This window comes from Elephantulus edwardii, unplaced genomic scaffold (genome assembly GCF_000299155.1).
Source record: "Elephantulus edwardii isolate Elephantulus edwardi_28Jun2011 unplaced genomic scaffold, EleEdw1.0 scaffold00082, whole genome shotgun sequence".
Taxonomy (NCBI): Eukaryota; Metazoa; Chordata; class Mammalia; order Macroscelidea; family Macroscelididae; genus Elephantulus; species Elephantulus edwardii.
Genome location: NW_006399832.1, coordinates 8,393,235 through 8,413,668, shown reverse-complemented (window position 1 = coordinate 8,413,668; position 20,434 = coordinate 8,393,235). Strand labels below are relative to the sequence as shown.

Below are 20,434 nucleotides of genomic sequence, written 5' to 3'. Positions count from 1 at the left end.
GCAAGCAGAATAAGTTTCTTTACAAACTTGTTCAAGAAGCATCTAATACAATATGTTGTTGTCGTCATTGGTTGCCTTCGAGTTGAATATGATTCATAGCGACCCTATGAACAAAAGGCCTGAAGCCCCTCTATAGCTATCGACATTTATCTAAGTTCATAGAGTTTCTGGAGGCAATTTAGGAAGTGGATGCCACTCCTTTTTCCAAAATACAAATACAAATACAAATACAATATAACATTTCTAAAACTAATGAAGGATTACCTTATTATGGTTACCTTTATAGGATTAATTATGGGTATGAGTTTATATTATTAAATTGACTCTTTCCCTTCCTAATCCCTATGATTTATCTTCCATACTAGTAAACAGCTTGGAAAAAGTAAGGTTTCTTTTTAGCTGTTAAGAGTTTTTCTTTTGCTTGATCTATTAGACATGTCACCAAAACACTCCTATTTTTTTGAAGGAACAAACCTAGAGAAAGAAAATATGTAAGTTATTAAGGCTCAACTGTAGTGTTGCTTAGTCAAAAATCTATTGTGATTCTTGGAAATAGTATTAATATTGTATTTTTCAAGAGTGGTGAGAGAAAAATTAAAGGCTTAGTCTCACACTTCAGATGCCATTTTGCCACATAGAACCAATTCAGCATGGAAAAAAAATCATTAAATTTCAGTTGCAGTATAGTTGTGGACCAAATGTGTTTTATATCTTCAGCTGCTACTAGAAGAAAAATTATTTTGTTTTAAAATTAGAACAAGCTCAAAGAGACAGAGGTTGGAAAACTCTGGTTGTAGTTTATTAACATTTCACCTGAAGAGTTTAGAATTATAAGTAAAATTTGGGAAAAAGCTAATTTGACTTTTTCTATCGAGACTACAGTTATTCTGTTAGTATTAGGCTATTGACTTGAGGACTAAAATGCTGGAATTAAAGACACAATGCTATTTCTGGGTATATATAATTTTGAAATAAGATTGGAGGATAAGTAGAACTCTGAGACTACATAGTAATATTTTCTACTATTTTGTATACACTCCTTCATTGCCGCTTTGACTTCAGTGTAGTAGTGACAGATGAACTATTTAGCATGATAATGACACTGTTGGTTATGTTAGTTTCCGTAAATATATGCTAAAAACTTTAAATGGTAACTAGTATTTTCACTCAAGATGGACTTAAAATAGCATTTAAAACTTGGAAACGGAGATATGTTTGTTACTATGTGAAGATAATCAGAATAAAAATGGAATTATTATATTCATTTTTTAAATTTGCTCATCATGTTTTGTGTATATTATATCCACATAGACTTATATGAAACATCTGTGTAGGTAGTGTTTTGTTAGTATGCCTATATATTTAACATAATTTGGACTATAAAAGTTATTTCACCAAAAGTCCATGTATGATAATAAAAGATAACTTGAAGGGTGACCCATCAGGATTTCCATGTTACTTGTTTTCAGCAGTGTTACAAAAATTGTACTGTTTTTACTTTCCCCAAATTGTGTATCTTACTTGCTGTATGACTAAATTAAAAAACTGGAAAAATGGACTATGCAAGGAAGAATAAGAATAGACTCTTTTCAGTGTAACGTTTATGCCAGAATTTATGGTTGATTTTAATGGACAAATGTAAGCTTTGTCAGAGTGTTGTTGTTATGTGCCATCAAGTCACCTGCGACGCATAGCAACCCTATGTACAACAGCTCTGAACCCTTCCCTACCCTGAGCCAGTCTTACTAATTCTGACATGCCTATTCCCATTTCCCTATTTACTCTATCAGTCCATCTCATTCAAGGTCTTCTTCTTCTGCTCTATCCTTCCACCCTTCTGAGCTTGATGTTCTTCTCCAAGGACCGATCTCTCCTGGCCACGTGCCCAAAGTATGTGAGAAAGAGTTTCAAAATCCTAGCCTCCAAGGCGAAACTTGGTTTTATCTTCTCCAAGAGGGCTGTTGGCAGTCCATGGTATGTTCAAGACTCTTCTTGAGCACCACAACTCGAAGGCATCGATTCTTCTGTCATCCATAGTTGCTGTGCAGCTCTCTGAAGCATGACAAATAATGGTGAAGACCATGGCCTGGATCAAGCACTCCTTAGTCTCTAGACTGTTATTGTTGCTTTTCAGCACTCTCGAGAGGTTCCTGACAGCAGATTTGCCTAATGCAATTTGTCTTTTGATTTCCTGATTGCTGGTGTTAAGAGCGATGATTGTAGAGCTGAGCAAGCTGTAATTGTTTACAGTAGGTTGTTAAAAGATTTTGATAAGTGAAACAAGTAATGTTCTTGTAATATTGATAGGATAAAAAATTTATCTGACTTCAGAGTAGCCTGGGGTATCCTAATGCAATGGAAGAATTCATATTCACTCTTCATTTTCCTTTGAAAGATATCTTCAGCTGGTTTTATGTCTTTAGTAGTGACAGAACTACTCATTTTACTTTAAGAATTTGGATTGTTATATTTTCTTTTTGTTTCTATTTCTTGCAGCTTAAAAAAATATTTTACACTGATTTACCTACAAAGTTCCCATACATCTTCCCTCACTGGGGATTCTGCCCACCTCTCCAAACTTAGCCCCACCAAACTGTGTGACCCCATGATTAACCCCCCCACTCATTCCCACTCCTCTGCTCTCCCCTTAGGCCCTCGTACATGTTTTATTAGTTATCTATTTCTATAATAATGGTCTCATACAATATTTGACCTTATGGAACTGAGTTTGTTCACTTAGCATAATGCTCTGCATCTCTCCCAAGTTAGATAATGATTAACAGAATCATTGCTCCAGCATGCTGCGTAGTATTCCATTATATGAATGTACTATAATTTCTCAATCCATTTGATTGTGATTGGACACATGGACTCTAGGGCTGTAAGCCCCTTCCAGACATTAATGAGCCATCATAGAATTTTAAAATAATATTTCAGCTTGAGTGAGTCTGAACCAGTGACCTGGCAATCTCCTGTTTTTTTTTTTTTAATTTTCTGTGTTCATTTCAGTGTGTGAGCAAAATGTTAAAAAAAAGTGCAGCAGAGAAAATGTTAGAGATTGAAATATAACACATTCCCCCCCCCTTTTTAACATTATTTGTAGTTGTTGGCATAAAAAATACAGTATCAATTACTAATCAGCTTTATTTGTTTAGTACAAACCATATTAGAGTACTGATGAGATATTTGTGAGAGTAAAAATACAGAATTGTAACCCTTTTCATTTGTAATAGATGAAAATGTATATGTCTATGTAAGTTAAATAAGTTAAAAGATAAATAGTTGCCAAAAAGAGGCTCTAACTTGAAATGAGCCTGCTTATTTTTCTTTAGTAATTGATAATTCCCTTGATATTTTCTTGTTTATACCTATCTTAAACTTGACAAATAAAAGTAATTTATTAATATATAAATGCTAGGTAGAGAATTATTCTATTAATGTGATAGACAAGATTAAAATGAACCTTTTCTTTATACTAAAATTTACTTTGCGTATTTAAAATGAAATAATTTACGTAGTTTTTGTCATACTAAGTTATTGCTTAATAATAACAATGCTGTTATTTAAGCATTTTAAAAAATGTTTAGTCCTTGCCTTGTCTCATAAATATCAAGAATCCAGTAGGTTTTAGGCACTATGAGAGTAAAAGTGGCTTATTTGAGTAGGTTTAAAAATAATTGGATGTCTGAAAGATGTAGTGTCAGAGCTGATTGAGTGGATCAAGAACATCAGGGTTTCCCTCCTCATGGTCTTCTCTTCTAATTCAGGATGACTGCATCCGGCTCCAGACAAACACAAAATATTTATTGGCAGGAAGAAAGGCAAATTTTTTTCCTGACGTGTAGCCAGAATGTTCCTTAAAAGTGAGATGGCAAGACTGTGTATTTTGGGCATGTTATTAAGAGGCAGTATTTCCAAAAGAAAAACATCATGCTTGGTTGAAGGTGAAAGATATACAGAAGATCCTCAATTTGATGGATTAGCATAATGGCCCAAACAGGGGACACAGCACACCAGCAATGGTGAGGGTGGCACGTACTGGGTTGTGTTTTGTGCTGTTGTTGTACGTAAGGTCCCTGTGATTTGGAGCTGGCTTAATGGCACTTAGCAACAAGATGCTTCATCCAGTAGAGGTGAAAAACCATCTCTTGAAATTTTTTAGGGTATATTTTCCTTATGCTTTATTGCTGAGAACTGTAAAATGTCATTCCCTCAACCAGTTATTGCCAAGGGTAATGGGATTTACTAATTGTCTTTAGGCAATTGTTCATCCTCGGAGCTGAGAACATTGCTCTCCTGTATCTGTACAACTTAAAACTGTCTACCTTTAGCAGGAAAAATGTTTATTTTAAGGATATAAGAAGAATATCGTGGGTTCCTGCTTCCATGATATGTTTTAGGTGGAGAGAGAAATGTATATAAATAAGTAAAAGAAGTATAATCTACGCATTCTGAGATAGTCATAAATACTATAAAAGTAATAAAATTGGATTATGAAATAAGATAAAAAAACAGAGGCAATATATACTCTTGGGAAAAAGGACATTTAAACAGAATTCTGATTAGTATTGAAAGAACTAGTCATGGGACGCATTGAGGTTATAGCATTTAAGTCAGAAGGACTAGGCCTGAACGACTACCACTGAGAAAAATCTCTCAACTTGAACACAGTTGTGATCTTTCATTGCCATTTAGTTGATTTTGACTCAGGATAAAGTTGAACTGACAAACAGGGTTTCCAAAACTATAAACCTTTTCTGAAGCAGGTTGATACTGTCGCCTGTGGAATGACTGGTGGATTCTAACTGCTAACTTTTCTGTTAACGCTTGGACACTTAACTACTCGCTATTAGGACTTCTGTAAATAAGAACCCAAACTCACTGCCATTCAATTCCTGCTTCTGATGACTTTCTACTGAGTTTCCAAGGCTTTTAAGTCTTTTTTTTTTTTTTAGAGTTACTGTGTCAGTTCATCTTGTAGATATCTTCCTCTTTTTAAAAATTATTACTAATTTTAATGAAAATTTACAGAGACTTTGGATTTCCATTCATTCATTGTTGCACTTTTCTCCCTGCCCACCTCTCCCCTCCAGTACACTCTTCTCTTTGATAAGTAAAGGAAAAATTCTTTCATTGTTTTACAAACCCTCCCCCGAAGTCCACTCCACTATGCAGCCTTCGTTCTGGACTCCTGTCATGACAATAATATCTAATCATATAGCCATTTTAAGCCGTTTTCTCCCTCATCTGTTTCAATGCAGTATATATTATTTATCCCATCTTTCTCAGTCTCCTCCCAATCCTGATGTCAGTCCAGTTTTACGACAGTGGCACTATGCAGTATTTGTCCTGTTGTGACTGAGATACTTTACTCAGCATAATGTCCTCCAGGGCCACCCATTTTGAATAATAATGTATGAGTTCCTTGTTTTTCAATGCAGCGTAGTATTCCACTATGTGAATATACCACAGCTTCTGTATCCATTTGTTTGTTGATGGGCATTTAGGTTGTTTCCAACTCCCTGCTATTGTGAACAAAGCCGTGATAAACATGGATGTGCATGGCTTTTAAGTCTTAATGGGAGTAGCCTGTCTAATCTTTCTCCTTTGCAGTGGCTGGTGATTTCATTTAGTAGATCAACATGTAACTCCTAAACAGTAGAGCTCCTTATATATATTATCTCCTAAAACTCAGAGGGAATTCGGATGCCCTAGTGGCACAGATTCTTGTTGCAAACCCAAAGACGTGCAGTTTGAATCTACCAGCTGCTCAGTGGAGAAAGTTGGGCAGCAGCAATCTCCTACTGTGCAGGTTACAACCTTTGAAAAGCTTCTGGAGGGTCAGCTATGAGGTGGCTCCAACTTGATAACAGCAACAAAATCAGAGTGATAAGTTTCTCTGACATCAGGACTGAGGGATATATGGTATAATGATGTTGATACATACATTTAAGCTTTACTGAGCAGTTTAAGTCTAATGGGTTGACAGAGGATAATATAGCTGGCTTAATTATTTCTCCTACATCACCCTAATTGGATTAGTCCCGTTTGTTCTGTGTTTTCATAGAAAGCTCTATTTTTCCTCCAGGAATTTTTTGTCTAATGTTTAGTTTAATGCCTCTTTTCCTATTTACATTGGATACTCCCTTAAGACAAAGACTTCCTGTCTTATTCACAATTGTATTCTGTCTTCTTAGAGTAGAAACTGGAATTGTGATTAGATATTTATGGTATAAATGAGTGATATAACCATGCCACACAAGTTATTGCTCTAAGCAGCTAATTTTTTCTATTTCTAATATTTGTTATCAGGATTAATAAAACTTTTAAAGAAGTATTATCTATAATACAGGCATTGATATTCTACTGAATTTATAAAAATTGGAATTTGTAGAGACTACAATATTGAATTTCAAGACTACAACTAATAACCTACTTGCATTTCTATCAGCAAAATATTTCGCCACTGGACTAAGACACAACATCATGATATATGGAGAAAAGATTGAAATTACTAGTGATATAAATTTATTTGGATACACAACCAACATCCATGATACCAGCACTCAAGAAATCAAAAGATGTGTTACACTGGGCAATTCTGTGGTCAAACACTTCTGGACCAATTGGCAGCATCAGGATGGATGGTGAAGAGATTGAGATTGTACACAGCTTTAGTTTGCTTGGCTCCATAGTCAACAGTCTTGGCACCAGCAGCCAGGAAATTAAAAGGCGCATTGCCATGGGAAAGTCTGCTGTTAGGGACCTCTCCAAAGTGCTGAAGAGCAATGGTGTCTCTCTGGAGACTAAGGTGTGTCTGATACAGGCCGTGGTCTTCTCAATCACTTGTTATGCATCAGAGAGTTGGAGAATGACCAGGGAGGATAGAAGGATAATTGATGCCTTTGAGCTGTGGTGCTGGAGAAGAGTATTGAGAATACCATGGACTGCTAGGAAAACAAACAGATTTGTCCTGGAAAGGGTTAAACCGGGTGGCTCCTTGGAGGCAAAGGTTCTGAGGCTCCGTCTTAACATACTTTGGACATGTGAGGAGGGACCGGTCCCTGGAGAAGGACATCATGCTTGGGAGGGTGGAGGGACAGCGCAGGAGAGGAAGGCCCTCTATGAGGTGGATTGATTCAGGGACTGGGATGATTGGGATGGGAGTGTCAGAGACAGTGCGATTGGCACAGGACAGAGCAGAGTTTAGGGCTGTTGTACATAGGGTCACTGTGAGTTGCAAGTGACTCCTCCCAACCCTCTCTCCTAGTACACTACCCTCTTGGAAAAGTAAAGAAAAATACTTTCATAGTTTTACAAACACTCCCCCTAGGTCCAGCATAGTATTCTATTGTGTGAATATACCACAGCTTCTCTATCCATTTGTTTGTTGATAGGCACTTAGGTTGTTTCCAACTCCTTGCTATTGTGAACATAGCCGCAATAAACATTGGCATGCATATATCTGCTCAGATGTCAGTTATGGTCTATTTGGGGTATATTCCCAGTAGTGGGATTGCTGGGTCAAATAGTATCTCTATTTGCAACTTTTTGAGAAAGCGCCATACCACCTTCCAGAGTGGTTGCACCATTTTACACTCCCACCAACAGTGAATAAGGGTTCCAGTTTCTGCACAACCTCGCCAGCATTTGTTCCTTGCTGTTCTGTTAAATTTTGCTATTCTGACTGGGGTGAGATGATGTCTCATAGTTGTTTTAATTTGCATCTTTCTTAGAGCTAGGGATTTTGAACATTTCCTCATGTGCTTGTTAGCCATCTGAATGTCTTCTTTGGTGAAGCGTCTGTTCATATCCTGTGCCCATTTTTCTGTTGGATTATTATCTTTTTGTGGTGCTCAAGTGTTTTATAAATTCTGGATATAAGTCCCTTTTCTGATATGTCATTACCAAATACTTTTTCCCAGTCAGTGCCTTCCCTTTTTGCTCTGTTGAAGAAGTTTTTGTATGTGCATAGGGATTGATTCTTAGAAGGTTCCATTCATCTATTTTATCTTCTCCTGGTTGTAGGTTTTTCAGGATTCTTGGAAGACTGTTTGTGTTGTGGATTAGGACTTGTAGCATTCTTCCAAGCTTTTCTTTAATGAAGTTTATAGTCCTTGGTTTTAGTCCTAGGTCCATGATCCACCTTGGGTTGGTTTTTGTGTATGGAGTGAAGTATGGATCTTGCTTGAGTCTTTTGCAGATACTTTTCCAATTTTGCCAACACCATTTGTTTAAAAGGCTGTCGCTTCCCCACTTAACTGATTTCACTTGTCAAAAATCAATTGACCGTAGATAGATGGGCTGATCTCCGAGTTCTCAGTTCTATTCCATTGATCCATGAGTCTGTCATTGTACCAGTACCATGCTGTCTTAACTACCATGGCAATGTAATAGGATTGAAATCAGGGAATAAGATACCTCCTACCTTTCTTCTATTTTTAAGAAGTGCTTTGTTATTCGGGGCTTTTTTTCCCATTCCAAATTAAACTGTAGATTGTCTTTTCCATCTCGTTGAAGAATGGGATTGGTATTTGTATTGGGACTGCATTAGACGTGTAAATTGCCTTTGGTAGTATTGCCATTTTCACAGTATTGAGTCTTCCTATCCATTAGCAACGGATATTCTTCCACTTCTCCAGGTCTCTTTTTGTTTCTTGTAGTCATGTTTTGTAATTTTCTTTGAATAGATCCTTTGTGCTTCTGGTTAAATTTACTCCCAAGTATTTAATCTTGTTATTAGCGATTGTGAATGGTATTGTTTTTCTTAGTTCCGGCTCTGAACAGACCCATTATGAAAGAAAAAATTGAAAAGTTAATACAACAACTTCCAACCGAAAAAAGCCCTGGAATAGATGGTTTTGCAAGTTAATTTTATCGTACATTCAGAGAAGAACTGTTACCAATTCCACATAAATTATTTCAGAAAATAGAAGAAGATGGAATTTTCCTAGACTCATTCAAGCAAACATATCCTTGATACCAAAATCGGGAAAGGACACCACCAAAGTAGAAAACTACACTCCAGTGTCTCTCATGAACATAGATGCAAAAATTCTGAATATAATATTGGCCAATAGAATCCAACGATACATCAAAGAAATAAGTCATCATGACCAAGTGGCATTCATAACAGGTATGCAAGGATGGTTCTACATAAGGAAAACAATTAATGTAATTCATCACATTAACAAAGCAAAGAACAAGAACCATATGACCCTATCAATGGATGCAGAAATGACCTTTGACAAAATCCAACACCCTCTCCTGATTAAAACACTCAACAAAATAGGATTAGAGGGGAATTTCTTCAACATAGTAAAAAGTATTTATGCAAACCCAAGAGCCAACATTGTTCTCAATGGAGAGAGGTTAAAGGCATTCCCTTTAAGAACAAGAACTAGGCAAGGATGCCCACTATCAACTCTCTTATTTAATATTGCTTTGGAAGTCTTAGCGGTATGAGGTAAAATTATCTCTCTATGCAGATGATATGATAGTATACTTAGAAAACCCTAAAGACTCAGCAAGAAAACTGTTGGACACAATGGATCAATTCAGCAAAGTAGCAGGATACAAGATCAACATACAAAAATCAGTTGGATTTCTCTACAGTGACCTCTTTAAATTTCTAAAGAACAAAGATGCCACTAAGGCATTTCTGACCCAAGCCCTGATATTTTCCATTGTTTCATGACAAGTGAAAGTTTGTCATTGCGTAAGAAAGATTAAAGAAAATATGTTTTTGGTTTATGGTATCAATAAAGAATATTGAGTATACCATGGACTTCCTAAAGAACAAAGAGATTTATCATGTAGGAAGTGCAACCACAATTCTCCTTAAAGGCAAGGATGGTGAAACTTGGTCTCCATAATTTGGGCATCTTCTCAGGGTGGACCAGAACATATTAAAAGGCATCATGACTGGGAAAACAGGGAGTCAGAAAAAGAGAAGAAGACTGTCTTTGAGATGGATTAACACAGTGACTGCAACAACGGCCTGAGACATTGTTGATATTATGAGAATGGTGTAAGTCAGAGAAAGGCTTAGATCTGTTTTTTTATAGGGTCTCTGTTATAATTTGGAGTTGATTTGATAGTACTATTACAATGACATTTCTATGGCATATGTGTATATTTTTAAAAGTCTTTTTTTCCCCCTTGTTTCAACAAAGTTACTAATGTAAATAAAAAATGGGGTAGTTTTCAAGGTATTTTTGCTTTTAGAATTTTCAGGTCAGTTCTAATGCATAATTACCTTGTCTATTACAGAAAGAACACTACTTTGTCCTGTTATCTTCACAAATGTTGCTGTGTTTGAGCTTTTTGTTATAGCCATTGTATCAGCCTACCTTGTTGAGGATCTTCCTCTTTTTCACTGATGGTCTATTTTCCAAGCCGGATATTCTTCTTCAGGAACCTCCTCACAACATGTTCAAAATGCTTGAGATGAAATCTCACTAGCCTCCATTCTACGTAGCTCTCTGGCCGTACTTCTTCTAAGAAACAGTTTTCTCTTATCAGTCCATTATGTGCCTAATATTCTTCACCAAACCACAATTCAAAGTCATCAGTTCTCTGGTCTTCCTTTTAACTCACATTTTGGTAAACAGAAAAGATTGAAGCTGTTAAAGATTTCCTTTTTCTTGGAACCACAATCAATACCCCTGGACAAAGCAGTTAAGAAATGAAAGGCTATATTGCATTGGTCAAATATGTTGCATAAAAAAATCTTTAAAGTTTTCAAAGCAAAGATGTCATTTCGAGAACTAAGCTGTGCATGACTCTAGCCATTGTGTTTTCATTTGCCTCAGGTATGTCTAGTGGCATTTGACTCTCTATCATAACAAATTGTCTATAAGATTGAGAAGGATGGAAATCTCAAAACATTTAAATATGCTCATGCAGCACCTATCCATAAACCAAAAAAAGCAGTTGTCTCAACATAACAAGGGAACACTGAGTGCTTTAAAATCTGAAAAGTTGTGTTTCAGGATTGTATCCTTTCTTCATACTTCCTCAGTCAGTATGCTGAGCAAATCATTCCAGGTGTACTAAAGGAAGAATGTGACGTTAGGATTGAAGGAAGACTTGTCAACACCCTGCATTATGCTGACAACACAGTTTTGCTTGCAGAAAGTGAAGAAGACTTAAAGCCCTTACTGAAGATCAAAGACAAATCCTTCAATATGGATTATAGCTCAACATCGAGAAAGTTTTTTGTTTTTTGTTTTTACCACTGGGCCTATAGACAGCATCATGATAGATGGAGAAAAGATTGAAGTTGTGAAGGATTTAATTTTAGTTGGGTCCACAGTCAATACCCATGGTAGCAGCAGTCAAGAAGTCAAAAGACATGTTGCTTTGAGAAAAATGTGTCAAATACTTCTAAAGTGCTAAGGAACAAAAATGTTAATTTAAAGACTTATGTGTGATCTAAGCCATGGTGTTTTCAATTTCTTCCTATGTTTCTGAAAGTTGCTTAATGAAGAAAGAAAACCAAAGAAAAATTGAAGCATTTGAATTATTATTGGTGACAAATATGAATATACCACAGACTGTCAAAAGAACAAGCAAATCTTTCTTGGAAGAATTTTCTTATTGGAAGAAATTTAATAGAATGTTACTTAGAAATGAGAATGACAAGACTATCTCATGTACTTGGGATACACTATTAGGCAGGACTGGTCATGTTTTGTTCATGAATTCACTGTGAGTTGGGTGTAACACTAGACAACTAACAACATCAACATTGTATTTAAGCCCCACATTAATTCTGAGAGGTAGATAGTATTCTCACTGATTGCTGAGATTTATAAATGAAATAAATTAATGTATGCAGCATGGTGGATTATACAGCTCGTAGCTGGTCCACAGCGTTGGATTTCAGGATAGAACTTGAAAATGAGTTTTTGACCAATGTATGCAACACCATTTCTCCTCTGTTTTTCATTCCTTGCATAGTATGCCATATGATTATCTGATTCAAAGTGTCCAAAGCTCATCTTACTAATGCCTAGTATGTTAATGTTCATGTGTTCCATTTCATTTTTAACAATTTCCAATTTTTTAACATTGAAGCTACGTACATTCTGTTTCAATTATTATGAAACGATGGTGGTTGTTTTTTCTTATTCCACCTGACTTCCAATCAGTTCTACCACTCCACAACTATAAAGGTCCTTGTTCCTCTAGTGTTCATAGGGTTTTCAAAGGCCTATTATTTAAGAAGTGGATGCCAATCCTGATTCCTAGTCTTTCTTAATCTGGAAGCTCTACCAAACTCTTTCCACCATGGGCAATCCTTGTGGCACTTGGTACACCAGTGGCACAGCTTTCGGTATCAAAGCAACTCCCAAGTTAGTACAGTAAACCGACAAACAAGTGCTGTACCATTTAGAACAATGCTTTCCTTAAACATAGCACCAGTTACCCCCAACCAACTTTTAGATTCAAAATCCCACCCACTAGGTCCTGATTGGTTTAAACAAGAGGCTTCCATCCCATAGATGATTGTTAACTAGATCCAAACGACCAGTCGGCTTACACAAAATAAAAAAAATGACCAAACAGTTTACACCAGACTTTGAATTAAAACAACCTACCATCCAGAATCCCACTGCTTCACACAGGAGGGAGACTCTTAGTCTTTCTGATCACTTGTGCATCTGAGAACTGGACGGTTAAGAAGAATTGCTGTCTTTGAGCTGTGGTGTTGGAGAAGAGCACTGACCATCCATGGACAGCAAAGAGAACAGACAGACATGTCTTGGAGAGAGTGAAACCAGAGTGCTCTTTGGAGGTAAGAATGATGATGCTTTGCCACACATTCTTTGGGCATGTCCCTCTTGGAGAGGGACATGATGCTGGGAAGGAATGGAGGTCAGGCGAAGGAATTCTCGGCAAGGTGGACTGGTGTGGTGACTGCTTCAATGTGCCCAGAAAGTATGAGGATGGCACAGGATAGAACACAGTTCAGATCTTTTGTTCACAGGGTTGCTATGAGTCAAACTTGACTCGATGGCACTTAACAACAGCTATAACAGCTGCTCCACAATTCAGGCTTTTTCTTTCTTTCCTCCCCGCCCCCAAACTTTAATTATTGTATAGCCTCTTTTAAGGTGAACAATTCATTTAAATTGTTGTCTCATAAACAGCTTGGAGATTAGAGACATAATCCACCCTAGTTTGGAAAGGTCAATAAAAGAAACGAAGACTCTGAACGAGATGAGTTGAGATAGTAACTGCAGCAGTGGTTTCAGGTGTGTTAGGATGATAAGTATGGCACAGAATAGGACAAGATTCAGATCAAGTGTTCATAGGATTGCTATAAGTCATGCTCAACTTGACAACACCTCACAACAACAGCAGCAATAACAGATCTCCAGTAGAAATCCACCTTTTTTTTAAAAAAAGAAAAATACGACTTACTTCAGAGATGGAAAAATAGTGTAATTGGTGTAAAAGTGAACAAGTGCAGTTCAAACCTATACTGTTCAAAGGTCAGAGTGGGGTGTATGTGTGTTTGTGTAAACTCAATGTTGTCGAGTTGGAACTGACTCATAGCTGACCATTCAGTGGAGTTTTTGAAGTTGCAAATTGTTGAGGAGGAGATTCCCTATAGTTTTCCCATGGAGTGACTGGTGGATTCAAACCATTGGAGTTGATGTCTTTGGGTTATCAGCCTCCCTATGGATATTGGGCACCAGAGCTTCCACGAAGGTATATATATATCTGTGTCAGTATCTATCAATCTATCTCTGTTTCAATGTGCAGCCCTCAGGCCTGGTTTTGTTTTTGATCAAACGTTCGTCTAAGTGGTATAGCACTGTTCTGTCCATTTGCTGTACAGAGGTAACTCATGGTTGCTGTGATGCTAAACACTGTGGCACTGATATGTCAAATGCGATAATGGTTACCCATGGTGGACAGTGTTTGGTGAAGCTCTCTGATTAAAACAAGTTTCATAGGCTCGCTATGAGTCATCTACAACGTGACAGCACTTAACAATAACACTGTGTGCGTGTGTGTGTACACACACACACACACACACACATATTATATAAAGTACAGTACTCATTGTTATTGTTATGTGCTGTTGAGTCGCTTGTGACTCATAGCGACAGTATCTCTGAACCCTGCTCTGTCCTCAACCAACTTTATATTGTCTCTGACACACCTACCCCCATTATTCCAGTCACTGAGTCAATCCATCTCATTGAGGGTCTTCCTCTCTTGCTCTTTCCCTCCATCCTCCCAAGCATGATGTACCCCTATAAGGACTAGTCCCTCCTGGTGTCATGCCCAAAGTATGTCAGACAGAGCTTCAGAATCTTTGCCTCCAGGGAGCAGCCTGGTTTCACCCTCTCTTGGATAAACTTGTTTGTTCTTTTAACAGTGTGTGGTATATTCAGTGCTCTTCTCTAGCACCACAGCTCAAAGGCATCTATTCTCCTTCTATCCTCCCTAGTCATTGTCCAGCTTTCTGATGCGTAGCAAGTAATTGTGAAGACCATGGCTGGATGAAGTGAACCTTAGTTTCCAGACTGACATCGTTGCTCTTCAGTACTCTGGAGATGTCCCTAAAAATAGATTTTCCCAGTGCAGTTCGTCTTCTGATTTCCTGGCTCTTGGTACCAGAAGTGTTGATTGTGGAGCCAAGCAAACGGAAGCTGTTAACAATCTCAGTCTTTTCACCATTATCTTTTCCTGTGCTACAATATGAACTGTATGATCTGGATTCAAACTTGTATTTCTGATTCTGGTGTCTATACTAACCACTTTGTCTCACTGTGTCTCATTGCTTAAAATGGAGAAAAATTGTAATGGGAGTTGTAGGGAACACTTGGGTAGTACTCTTCACAGGTTTCTGCCATTTTTAATTTGCATAAGTGGGAAATGGAGATAGATTAAGGAAAGTTTAGAAGCAGGTCACAGTTGCTGAAAAGGTAGAGAGAGTTCTAGGTATCTAAAGGATTCCACAAATAGACATATTCTTAGTTGGTATCTGAATGAGCAGCTTGGATATAATACTTTTGAGATGGTAAGATGCTAATTAGAAACTCAGGGTATATTTTCAGGTAGAGCTGCTCTGCTATTTGTGTCTAGAAGCAAGAACAATCTGGCGTAAATGACTTTACTTGTAAACTTTAAAATCATACATATATTGGAGAGGAAGATAGAATTTTATTTTATATAAAAGTTTTCTTCTCAAATTAGAGTCCCCCGTACGTGTGTCTTTCATCCATCAGGTAGCCTGTTGATTTTTTGTTCGTTTTTGGACTGAGGCATCTGGAATATTCTGTGTGACCCAGGGGCAACAGTACAGCCATATTGAGTCTATTACCTAGTAATTTCTGTAGTGATGACTATTAGGGAAAATGGAAACAATTCCTTTGTTGCATTTTTTACAGCATCATGTGTGATTTGTCATTTATAATTGGATTAAAATTATATGATGATTATACTTTATCAGTGCATTTAAGCAACAGCTATTATTAGGAAGCTATTAAGATGTTTCAATAAGCACTTTTTTCACTCTAAATTAAACTTACAGGCTGCTATTGTTATTTTTTTCCATTTAAGACTTATAATGGAAAGCTTGGGTGAATTTTTACCATAAAATATATTAAACACACACACACACATTTACGTATCTTTGCTTGCATGTACGCGCGCACACACAGTAATTTTCAGGTAGCATTTCATCTTGTGAAATGACTTAACCAGTTTGTCTTGAATTTAGATTCATACTGGTTCATTTATGTAAGTGGATTGGATTTATAAAGTTAAAGTCAGAAAAATTAGGGTATAGACAGATTTTACTAAAACATTAAAAGCTGTTGACCCTTTCTTATATCATTGACCTGAGAATTAAAGCAATTACTTGCAACAATACTGCTAGATGACAAAATGTTTTTGTGTTTGTATTAGTCAGGTCCCCAGTAGGAAACAGATGGCTCTCTTGAAGGGATAATTGAAGAGAGTTGAATGAAAGTATGTGCAGGATTAAAACCAACAAGGGATGAAGAAGCACCCAGGCATTAGTGACAAGGGAAGCTTTACCACCCTTAGGTCTGAAGGGTAAGAGGAGAGAGCAGTTAACCAGAATGTGGTGAGAGCTGTGGTCTTTGGAGAAGGGCCAACCTCCTGGAGCTGTGGTTTTATGCAGAGGGCCACAGCTGCTGTCAAACCCAGTGTTCAACAGAGACCCAGGTCTGGTAGGGAGGAGCCCTTTCTGCTCCTGTTTTCTGAGCTGTTGGTGCATCATCTCTGCAGAATACAATGGAGGATCAGAGGGTATGGGAGCCAGGCAGTGGAACCCATAGATACCAGTCTCCCAGGTCACAGTCCACAGAGAGGGTAAAGAGGAGAATGTGATGGGCAGTGAAGAATGGCTAGTTCATGTTCCAGTCACATATTCTTTAAAATTTGAAGCAAGTCTCAGTTCTTTAGAATGACCTGAGATTACAGTGTTTTTAAAAGTTCTGTGACTTCTTCTTTTTCCCTTTCTAGTTATCTAATATCTCACTTTCTCATTCAAAGTCTTAAGGAGCTCTGAGTAGAGTTGCACTGCCAACCCAAGGGCAGACAGTTCAAATCCACCAACTCCTCTGTCAGAGGAAAAATGGTCAGTCTCTTTGCATATGATTTAAACCCACTGGAGGGAGGGTCAGCTGTGTATCAGTTTTGATTTAATGGCACATAATAACAATGGTATTGTAGAGTATGTATACTTTCTCAATTTTATTATGAAGGAATTTGAGTCTTTGAGAAAATGGGTTAGCCAAGTCATATGTCAGAATTGGAGAATAAATGCAGGTCTAACTTGTTAGTTCTTTAAAAAAAATAACTTTATTCAGGTGAGGTATTTATACATAAAATACACAAATTATGAGTGTAACAGACCGATGAATGCTCACAAACCAAATACTCTAGTAAACCCAAGCATAAAGGTCAAAGCAAAAATTAACAGCACCCAAAGAAGCTCTTTCTGTGCTTCACTCCTGACATGTTTCACTCCTGACTTAGGGCATAGATATTTTGCCCATTTTTGTCCCTTATAAATGGCCCTTTTCCCTTTTTGTTGTTAATTATTTGAAGCCAAGGGATGATAAGAAAGCCATTTTCCATGGAAATGTCAGAGGATTTTGTAGGAAGATATCAAGAATCTTGAGGGAAAATTTAGATGAAAGAAGAATTTAAGATCAAGACTAAAAAGGAATACTAGATTAATATGAGTGGACCCATAAAATATTGGCATCACATTAGGAAGGTGAGTTTCTAAAGGTACAATTTGCCATGCCAGACATTATAAAATGAATGAAGACATTATTTAAAAAAATACTAAATCCCTTATTACTGTCAAGTTAGACTTGACTCATAGCCGACCCTCCAGCAGGTTCTCATAGACTCTAACTTCCAGGGGAGCAAATTGTGAGCTGTTGGATTCAAACCTCTGTAGGGGATCCCTAAAGAAAATTTAGGCCCTCTAAAGAAACCGATTTATCCTGGGGAGGGTTAAACCAGGTTGCTCCTTGGAGGCAAGGATTCTGGGGCTTCGTCTGACACTTTGGACATGTTGTAAGGAGGGACAGGTCCTTGGAGAGGGACATCATGCTTGGGAGGGTGGAGGGACGGTGCAAGAGGGGAAGACCCTCTGAGATGGATTGATTCGGTAACTGGGGTAATTGGGATGGGTGTGTCAGAGGCAATGCTATTGGCACAGGATAGAGCAGGGTTTAGGGTTGTTGTACATAGGGTTGCTGTGAGTCACAGGCGACTTGACGGCACATAACAACGACAACAAGCTTCATTATAGATTGCGTGTCAACATCAAGTGCGTCTCACTAGTGGACTGATAGGCAACATCATGGTAGATGGAGAAAATACTGAAACTGTCAACAACTTCACCTTACTTTGTTCCACAATCAGCAACCTTGATATTAGCGGTCAGGAGCTCCAGAGACATACTGCACTGGGAAAGTCTGAATTTAGGGAGCTCTCCATTTTATTGAGGAGCAATGATGCCAGTTTTGAAGACTGAGGTTTGCCTGTTTCAGGCCATGGTTTTTTTGATCACTAAGTATGCTTTTGAGAGCTGGGCAGTGAATAAGAATGAAGGATTAATGCCTTTGAATTGTAGTGTTGGAGAAGAGTACTACTGATTATCACAGCCAAAGGAACATACACATCTTGGATAAAGTGCAGTCAAAGTGCTCTTTGGAGGCAAAAGTGGTAAAGCTTCATCTTATATACTTTGGGCTTGTTTCTAGGAGAGATTATTTTTTGGACAGGACATGATTCTTGGAAAGGGAGAGGATCAGCAAAAGAGATGAAGACCTTCAACCAGATAGATTTATACAGTGGCTGCAGCATGGTCTTGAGTATATGTCAGATACTGTGAGAATGACAAAGGGTAGGACAGGGTTCAGATTAGTTGTTCGTAGGGTTGCTGTGAGTTGTATTTGACTCGTCAGCAATTTATGACAACAGCTGTAATCTTAGAGAAAACAGTTTGAGTGGAGGGCAGAATATAAACTAGCTACTTTGTTTGAGAAATGTGAGGCCCTAGATAGGAGATACCAGATGTGAACAGCTTCCACTTGAGAAAGGAAGCATAGAGAGACTTAACCTGAAGAGGATATAAATGTTTTTTTTGTTGTTTGATTTTATCACCTTACAAGATTTTAATGACTTTGAACAGTTTTGTTGTTGGTTTTTAACCTTTTAAAAAAAAGATAATATTGTGACACCATAGGAATGTGGAAAGTAGTTTATCTTCTGTAGATGGGTTTTGTGTGAATGTGACTTTTAAAAATATTTTTTAAGGTGGAAGTGAGATGTTTTGGTTTACTTAAGATGTCTATATCAAACTAATTTTGAAAGGTTTTGAGTCTTAGGAGATAATTAATGTTCAGAAGAAATAATTTCCAGATAAGAACTTCAGTTAAGAAAACCATATTAATACCTGTTAAGGTCACCAATCATAAGCATTTACCCTTTAAAGCAGAATGGTTTTGGGGAAATACATGCATTTTTTAACCTTCTAGTTAACAAATTTTCCCAATAGAGTTTCTTGAGATCTTTTTTTTTTTGCCTTTTAAATTTTAGGCGAACTAGTTGAATTACTGGAATGAAATTCCCATGTACATGGTGCATAAAGTTGAGTTCATTTGCGTTAGCTTCCTTAATACTCTTTAAAATGTTTTTTATTCTCTAAATTAAACACAAATAAGCTTAAAACAATAATTTATCATTCTGGAGTTTAAAAAATATCCACACCAACTCATAAAAACTTGAGAATATTTTATCTTTTTTTAAAAAAATCTCTCCTATAAGAGAGAAATACATAAAAAAGTTTAAAGAACGTACTTACTTAAGGCCCTTCTCTGTGCTAGGCGCTGTATAAGGAAGGAGGATGTTACCAAGAACAAGATAAACCCTGCTTAAGAAGTAAACATGGCTTTTGGCCTAGGTACAGTTTGTGCTTGGGAGAAGTCCAGACATGAGTGAGCTCACGACCCTTTCTAGAAACAGAAAGTTTAGTAGAGCTCTGTGTTTGGAGAAGAAGGTTTTAGAGACTGTATGTAGAAAGAAAAAATGACTTTCATTGAAGGCCAGGCTGTGAATCTGAATTCATCCTGAGGTCACTAAAGTTATCTCTAAGCTTTCAAGCTTGGAAGTGACTTGATCAAAGTTCACTTTCTACCAGTCTGAACACAGGAAACAAATCATATTCCATTTTACCTAATAAAGCTCAGATGAATTGCTGGTTCTTTTTGTCTTGGGTTAACTAACAGGAGAAGCTTAAGCTCAAAGGACAGCAGATGGATATATCAAAATGTTATAAAATATATGAAAATGTTATATGAAATAGGATATAAATGCTTGAAATATATTTTATAATGGTAGTTTATTTTATTTTAACCTAATACTCAATATAATAAGATTTATGTGTATTCTTTTTCATTGGGGAAGTTTAAGTTTTATGAATTGTCATTTGTAAAACGCTGGTGGATTTGAACCCCATGGCATTGGGATTGCAGTGCATGTTCTTGCCACTGGGCCACCAGTGTGCCCTTGTAAAACATTAATTCAGAATTATTTAAATGTTAAAATTAAATTAAATTTAAAAGCATAAGTTAGAATAAGTTCTATATAATGCATAATAACATTTTAAAATGAATTTAATGATTTTTGTTAGAGCTTTCAAATGTAACTGACGGTATTATGACTACTACTTATTTTTGTTATGTAATTATAAAAGATGCAATAAATTAACGTTTATCAATATATATTTAATATAATTTCTAACATCCATCCTAAGATCACTTAACTAAAGTTTAAACTAGTGCTGTTTAAGGAAAACTGTTAAATAAATTCACTTGATTACTAGTTTTGGCATGCTTATGTTGTTCTTGTTGTTGTTGTT

At 37.0% G+C, this 20,434-nt stretch overlaps 1 protein-coding gene across 4 annotated transcripts in view; it reads left to right on the top strand.

Moving 5' to 3' along the window:
* Positions 1–20,434, top strand: part of SSBP2 (single-stranded DNA binding protein 2) — a 427,469-nt gene that overhangs the window by 8,612 nt on the left and 398,423 nt on the right. The gene's annotated exons all lie outside the window — the stretch shown is intronic.